The sequence below is a fragment of the Arachis ipaensis genome, chromosome B2 (assembly GCF_059453495.1).
Source record: "Arachis ipaensis isolate K30076 ecotype BB chromosome B2, ASM5945349v1, whole genome shotgun sequence".
NCBI classification, from domain to species: domain Eukaryota; kingdom Viridiplantae; phylum Streptophyta; class Magnoliopsida; order Fabales; family Fabaceae; genus Arachis; species Arachis ipaensis.
This window is the reverse complement of record NC_142437.1, coordinates 81,497,550-81,506,296: the sequence shown is the minus strand read 5'-3', so window position 1 is coordinate 81,506,296 and position 8,747 is coordinate 81,497,550. Positions and strand designations below refer to the sequence as shown.

Sequence of the window (8,747 nt, the reverse complement as noted above, 5' to 3'; positions counted from 1 at the left end):
ATGTTAAATATGTTGGCTCTTGAAAGAATGATGACAAGGAGACATGTTATTTGATAATCTGAAAAATCATAAAAATGATTCTTGAAGCAAGAAAAAGCAGCAAAGAACAAAGCTTGCAGAAAAAAAAAAGAAAAAAATGGCAAAAAAAATAGAAAGAAAAAGAAAAAGCAAGCAGAAAAAGCCAAAAGCTCTTAAAACCAAAAGGCAAGAGCAAAAAGCCAATAACCCTTAAAACCAAAAGGCAAGGGTAAATAAAAAGGATCCTAAGGCTTTGAGCATCAGTGGATAGGAGGGCCTAAAGGAATAAAATCCTGGCCTAAACGGCTAAACCAAGCAGTCCCTAACCATGTGCTTGTGGCGTGAAGGTGTCAAGTGAAAACTTGAGACTGAGCGGTTAAAGTCAAGGTCCAAAGCAAAAGAAGAGTGTGCTTAAGAACCCTGGACACCTCTAATTGGGGACTTTAGCAAAGCTGAGTCACAATCTGAAAAGGTTCACCCAATTATGTGTCTGTGGCATTTATGTATCCGGTGGTAATACTGGAAAACAAAGTGCTTAGGGCCACGGCTAAGACTCATAAAATAGCTGTGTTCAAGAATCATCATACTGAACTAGGAGAATCAATAACACTATCTGAACTCTGAGTTCCTATAGATGCCAATCATTCTGAACTTCAATGGATAAAGTGAGATGCCAAAACTATTCAAGAGGCAAAAAGCTACAAGTCCCGCTCATTTAATTGGAGCTATGTTTCATTGATAGTTTGGAATTTATAGTATATTCTCTTCTTTTTATCCTATTTGATTTTCAGTTGCTTGGGGACAAGCAACAATTTAAGTTTGGTGTTGTGATGAGCGGATAATTTATACGCTTTTTGGCATTATTTTTAGTATGTTTTTAGTAGAATCTAGTTACTTTTAGGGATGTTTTCATTAGTTTTTATGTTAAATTCATATTTCTGGACTTTACTATGAGTTTGTGTGTTTTTTTTGTGATTTCAGGTATTTTCTGGCTGAAATTGAGGGACTTGACCAAAAATCAGATTCAGAGGTTGAAGAAGGACTGCTGATGCTGTTGGATTCTGACCTCTCTGCACTTAAAGTGGATTTTCTGGAGCTACAGAACTCAAAATGGCACGCTTCCAATTGCTTTGGAAAGTAGACATCCAGGGGTTTCCAGAAATATATAATAGTCCATACTTTGGCCGAGTTTAGAGGACGTAAAAGGGTGTTGAACGCCAGTTCTACGCTGCTGTCTGGAGTTAAACGCCAGAAACACGTTACAAGCCAGAGTTGAACGCCAGAAATACGTTACAAACTGGCGTTCAACTCCAAAAATGACCTCTACACGTGTAACATTCAAGCTCAGCCCAAGCACACACCAAGTGGGCCCCGAAGTAGATTTATGCATCAATTACTTACTTCTGTAAACCCTAGTAACTAGTTTAGTATAAATAGGACTTTTTACTATTGTATTAGACATCTTTTGATCATTTTGAGATCTCTAGACCTCTATGGGAGGCTGGCCACTCGGCCATGCTTACCCTATATTCACTTATGTATTTTTAACGGTAGAGTTTCTACACTCCATAGATTAAGGTGTGGAGCTCTGCTGTTCCTCAAAGATTAATGCAAAGTACTACTGTTTTTCTATTCAATTCAACTTATTCCGCTTCTAAGATATTCATTCGTACTTCAATATGAATGTGATGAACGTGACAATCATCATCATTCCCCCACGAACGCGTGCCTGACAACCACTTCCGTTCCACCTTAGATTGAATGAATATCTCTTGGATCTCTTAATCAGAATCTTCGTGGTATAAGCTAGATTGATGGCGGCATTCATGAGAGTCCGAAAAGTCTAAACCTTGTCTGTGGTATTCCGAGTAGGACTCTGGGATTGAATGACTGTGACGAACTTCAAACTCGCAAGTGCTGGGCGTAGTGACAGACGCAAAAGGAGGGTGAATCCTATTTCAGTATGATCGAGAACCTCAAGATGATTAGCCGTGCTGTGACAGAGCATTTGGACCATTTTCACAAGAGGATAGGATGCAGCCATTGGCCACGGTGATGCCTCCAGACGATTAGCCATGCAGTGACAGCACATCGGACCATTTTCCAGAGAGGATTAAAAGTAGCCATTGACAATGGTGATGTCCTTACATAAAGCCAGCCATAGAAAGGAGTAGGACTGATTGGATGAAGACAGCAGGAAAGCAGAGGTTCAGAGGGACGAATGCATCTCCATACACTTATCTAAAATTCTCACCAATGATATACATAAGTATCTCTATCTTTACTTTCTGTTTATTTATTATCTATTTTCGAAAACTCCATAACTATTTTATATCCGCCTGACTGAGATTTACAAGGTGACCATAGTTTGCTTCATACCAACAATCTCTGTGGGATCGACCCTTACTCACGTAAGGTTTATTACTTGGACGACCCAGTGCACTTGCTGGTTAGTTGTATCGTAGTTGTGAATGAAAAACAATTTATTAAGACGTGCGTACAGAGTTTTTGGCACCGTTGCCTGAGATTACAATTTCGTGCACCAACACACTAAATATTTATTTAATTACTGTCCAAGATAGTTTCTTAAAGGTGTTTGATTTGAATTACAAGTAACCGATACAAGAAATTACGAAATATGAATTACAACTAAAACCTCAATCCGAGAATTCTGAACTTCCATCATCATCATCAATGTAAGCATCATCGTCATCATAGATCTCAATGTCATCGTCCTCCTCATTATTTACATTAGGAACCTGGAGGTCAGCTACTTGAAGTTGTATTATATCAACATCTCCTGATGTAGATGCTAATGATGGTGGACACTCAGTTTCTGAAATGATCCTAGCATGTGGAGGTTCATCATTCTGATACACCTCAGTTTCAGACTCATTTTGTGCCTCTTCCATTATTTGTCATGGTTTACATGTAATCACAACCTTCCAATTAGACTTACAGCCTTGTGGATATGGCATGTAATACACTTGTCTAGCTTTTTGTGCAAGGATGAATGGATCGTAACTCCCATATCTCCTAGTAGGTAATACTTCAGTTATTTTGTAGTCTTTGTGTCTACGCGTTCCCCCGAGGCCTGGTAGGGTCATACCACTCACAGTAAAACAAGGTGACTCTCAAACTAACAAGACTTGGATATTCAACAATTAAAATCTCTTTAAGAGTACCATACCAGACAGATGCATCATTCTCTCCATCACCTTTAACATATATACCTGTATTTTCTGTCTTCTTTCCACATGCATGCTCAGGAGTATGAAATCTATACCCGTTGACCTTGAACATACCAACACTCGTTACCCTAGTTTTTGAACCAAATGCTAAACCCAATAGATGAGGACAAGTTATGCCATTACTGGGATTTTTCACCTGATTTTGTCAAACAAAATATAGTATTTAGAAAAACAAGATTTACTTTGACATATTTTAGTACAGTCAACAAAATATAATAACTTACATGTTCATGGAACCATGATGGAAAGTTGGATAAAGAATTATTGCTCCCATGGATTTGCTCGTATTGACTTCTAAATTTATCGACTTCAGGACAATTCAACAAGATATGTAAGTGAGCAGCTTTCATTTCCATACTAGTCAACCACCTGTCTTTGTTGGCTCCCCCAAGAATACCAGGTTGATCAAAAATAGAAAGGGTAGGCTCAGATGAACTTTCATCACCATCATCATTCCGATTCGGCCTTATTCTCTTAGACATTACATGTGGCTCAAAGTAATAAGAACAATAACTTGATGTCTCTCTAGCCAGGTATGCTTGACAAATTGAACCCTCTACTCTAGCCTGATTCTTCACCGATCTCTTATATGTGCCTATTTCATGCTCAAATGGATACATCCACCTATACTGAGCTGGTCCACAAACACATGCCTCATATCCCAAGTGAATTAGTAGATGCTCCATTACGTCAAAAAAAGCAGGAGGAAAATTTCTTTATAACTTGCATAAAATAACAGGAATATTAGCTTCCATTTGTACAAGATCGCTAACCCGAAGAGTAGATGAACAAAGGTCCCTAAAATATTGACTTATTTTGGTCAACGGTTTCCACACGTGGTCCGGCAACTCTTTGAAGGCTAACGGAAGCAAACACTCCATAAATACATGACAATCATGAGTTTTCATCCCAAACAATTTTCCTCTCCTGACATCGACATACCATTGTAAATTTGAAACATATCCATCTAGCATTTTCAACTCTTGTACCCATTTACAAATATTTTTTTGTTGTTAGAGTGTCAAGACATAGTTGCCCTTAGGCTTTGCCCAATGACCTTCACGTACTTGCACCAAATTCAAATCCGGTCGCCTAGAAAGAACAGCCATGTATAACCTTGCCTTTTCATTGTCTTTTGTTCTTTCAGTATCCATAACAGTATTCATTATGTTATCAAAAACATTCTTATCAATATGCATTAGATCCAAACAATGATGAACCAAATGATCTTTCCAATATGGGAGATCCCAAAATATACTCCTTTTGGTCCAATTGTGTTCGACTCCATATCCGCTCAATCGCACTTGTCCTCCTGTGTCAACTATTTTAGGATATTGTCTAACTCGTTCCCAGACCTGTTCGCCACTAAGCCTAATAGGAGGTTCTTCATCCTCCTCAACATTCTTCTTAAAACCAACTTTATTACGCCTATAAGGATGACCTTCAGGTAAATATTTCCTATGACAGTCAAACTACGAATTCTTTCTGCCATAATCTAACCAAAAGGCCTTGGTATCCTTCATGCATATTGGACATGCTAATCTTCCCCCCGTGCTCCAACCAAACAACATTTCATAAGCAAGAAAATCGTTAATGGTCCACATTAATGCGGCCTTTAACTGAAAATTCCTCTTACTATGAATGTCGTATGTTAGGACGCCTTCATCCCACAACTCTTTAAGTTCATCTATCAATGGTTGAAGATAAACATCAATTTTTTCTTTGGAATTTTCTTTTCCAAGTATGATGCACGTTAGGAACAAGAAAGGATCTTTCATACACATATGAGGTAGAAGGTTATAAGGGGTGACTATAACAGGCCAGCAAGAGTACGGTGTGCTAAAATGAACATTAGGAGAAAACCCATCAGAACAAAGTCCAAGTCTAAAATTATGCGGTTCGCTTGCAAAATGAGGATGCTTGGTATCAAAATGTTTCCATGCTTCACCATGAGAAGGATGTGTCATCACGTCGTCGTTTTTGTGATTTTGGTGATGCCACAACATATGAGGGGCAGTACTCATTGATGCATACAACCTTTGTAGCCTTCGAATCAATGGCAAATAATGCATTCTTTTATATGGAACCTCTTTATTTTTACCCTTCCTAGGCTTAAATCTATGCTCCCCACAAAATTTACATTGTCTAAGATCTTCATTCTCTTTGTAATATATCATACAACCATTGACACAACAATCTATCTTAACCCTCCTTAAACCCAAGCTGGGAAACAATTTTCTTAGCTTCATAGTAATTAGCAGGAATTTCATTTGGAGTTGTTTGCATTTCTTTAAACAAAGTTGCCCACTGGTCAAAAGATCCCTGGGATTGGTTTTCCTCTGATTTTATACTCAGCATCCTACTAGCAAGTGACAATTGTGAATGGATACAATTTTTCCACAAGGGTTTACTAACTGAATCTAAGAGGTTATAAAATCTCTTAGCATCTCAATTTGGTTCCTCCACTGTTGGTTGCATGTACATGTGAAACTCAGGTTGCAAAGCATCAACAACCATCTCATGATAACAATCAAAATTTTCTTCCCATGTAACACCACCTAATGCAGAGCTACTTTCAATGTCTTCATCTATACTAATATGATTCTCTGTGGTTATCTCCTCTCCATGCTCTGTCCAAACCCAATAATTAGTTTAAACCCATGGGTATATAGATCAATCTTAATGTCGATCAACTGTTTAAATCTCCCATATTAACATCTGGCACATGGACACCTAACTAAACCTCCTCTGAGAAATTCATGAGTTCTAATACACACATCCACAAATTCATTTACCCCTTTAACAAAACTAGGCTTAAGACCTCGCCTTTGGTCATACGTTCTATCATACATCCAACTTCGGTTCTGGTATTCCATTATTAATGATTTTAATTTCCTACATATCAAATGGATAATATTCAATTTTTAAATTTTTTTTGTTCAACGAAAAACCACAACAAATAAAAGTCTTATCATAAATATAATTTATACTTTCACCATGAATAGTTTACCCAAACAAGCATAGATAAGTAAGTATAGATAAGCATGCATAATAATTTAAAAGAGATAATAAAGATAAAGATAAATTAAAACTCAATAGTTTAACAGAGATAAATAAATAAAAAAGTAGAAGGTTAAACCTTAAATAGCTTCTCTGGGAGCCTTAAACTCTACCAATACTTGAGATAGTGTAAATGAATGCCACTGTAACTTTGATAATACTTGTGACTATGTCAATCCTATCAAAAAATATATATAGGCACATCAACACTAAAAATAATACATAAAAATCTTATCATGAAAACCTTGTAGTTTGCATAAGATATTTTATTTTCTATAATTTACTTTTAATTATTAATATTAAATTTATAATTTAAAAAAATATAAAATTAATTTCTTAAACTCAATAGAAAAATAGCTAAACAAATACAATAGTATCTATTGAATCTAGTATATACTAAAATCAATCAATAATATAAAATATATATTAAAGAAACTTCTCTTTCATTGATGGATTTTAGTTTCCTGCACACCTCAAATAAATTTTATTGACTAGAAGTAATACAAGTACAACCTCAATTAGTAACTATGAATTAAGGTAATGAAACATAAGATGTTAATAAATTAGTAACTATGAATTATCTGATTTACAATTTTCCTGTAATGGAAATGTTTAAGCGAACTTCTTTCTGATTGATTTAGCACCATGTTATACATCTCAACAAGCGACTTACATTTGCTCCATCAGCTCTTGCTCAGAAAAATCCCCTGGTTTGTCAATCTTGTTACCAAGAACCAACAGGGGAATACCATTTAAAGAATGCTTGCTCAACAAGTCATGAAGCTCATTTCTAGAGATAGGTATGTTGTCATGATCAGCTGCATCAACAACATAACTGCAGGTTGCAACAGAGATAGAGTTGATGATAATAATGCTTAGTATACTAGTGTACATAGATAATCTACAAGGATTTCTACAATGAATAGGAGAACAAAAAAAAAGAGAGAGATCATATAGATAAAAAAAAGAGAAAGATCATATAGATGAAAATTTGATTGCAGTAGTTAAGAATGGTGCTATTGCAGAGAAGGGTAAGCATGAAGCTTTACTCAATAAAGGAGGTGACTATACTTCGTTGATAGCATTGCACACAAGTGCTTCATCTTAGATTGATTTTTAGATGAATACAATTTATTCATTTTTGAGAAATTTTGTATCTACTTTATTTTATGTAGTACATTGTGTTAACAATTATATATGCATATTCATTCTGCACAATGTGCACAGGTTTAAGTCTAGTGAAAAGAAATAAGTAATAACACATCTTCTCAATTTAAGTATCAATCTTTTTTTTTATTTTTTTATTATTCCTATCAATTGCCAATATAATATAAAAAAAATGATTCCTCAAGAGACGAAGACAACAATTACAATGTTTGTGGTTGGAACTTGAAAGCATGCATGTACTCATAGAGATATTAAGGCTTGGTTTGGTAAAGCTTTTCGAAGAGGTGCTTGTGCTTTTTAAAAGCTCAAGCTCCTCATTTTGTGTTTGGTAAATTAAAAAGATCATGTGCTTGTGCTTGCAGCTTTTAAAAGATCGGGGTACTTTTGAAAGCACCTAAGGTAGAGCTTTTCAAAGTTGGCTTGTGCTTTTCAAAATTTAAAAGTCTAATATAACCTCATATGTTAACTAATTTTCAAATTTAATGCTTGCATTTATGTCTATTATAGTATTTTTAAATTTTAAAAGCTATTTTACTAAACACAATTGTTGTTACTTGTACTTATTAAAAGCTATTTTTAATTTAATTTACCAAACATAAATGCAACAACTTTTAAAAAGCCATCTTTTAAAAGTTAGCTTTTATAAGCTACTTTTGAAAAGTAAAAGCTTTACCAAACCAAGCCTAAGAACAATTAAATCTTATTGAGCTCAGAGCTTAACAGACAGCATGAAATCAAATTATGAGGAGAACAAACAAAACAAGAACAAATAATACCAGTTTGCAATAGCTTTTGGCCTAAACATTCTTGCCGGTGGTACATCAAAGAGAAACTAAAGCTAGAGAATATATTTTCATTCTGGAATCATAATTCTGAAAAAGCCAAATTGAATAACAACAAATATACACACATATTTATATATAAAAAAATAAATGAAAGAAAAAAATACAAAGAGGGGTTGGCACAATTTATCAAGTCTTGTTAATAATGACAAAGACAAAATAAAAATTATATAGGAGATTGATGCATTTTACTTTTTAATTGTTAAATGTCAAAGGAGTTGTACTATAGAGAGCCAAATTTAAATTGATGAGTTGTTAGCTTCAGTTAGGACCATATCACCTCATTCAGCTTTTGAAAACTTAATTAATTTTTTCAATCAAATCATTTAACTAATTAACAGAATCATATTCTAAAACCAATACACTAGATGCTAAAACAATTTCTACCGCAACCATAAAACAAAGAGAA

The 8,747-nt window shown here is 35.0% G+C and overlaps 1 pseudogene; it reads right to left on the bottom strand.

Moving 5' to 3' along the window:
- Positions 1-4,282: 4,282 nt before the first annotated feature.
- On the bottom strand, positions 4,283-6,145 carry LOC148574588 (uncharacterized; annotated as a pseudogene).
- Positions 6,146-8,747: the final 2,602 nt, after the last annotated feature.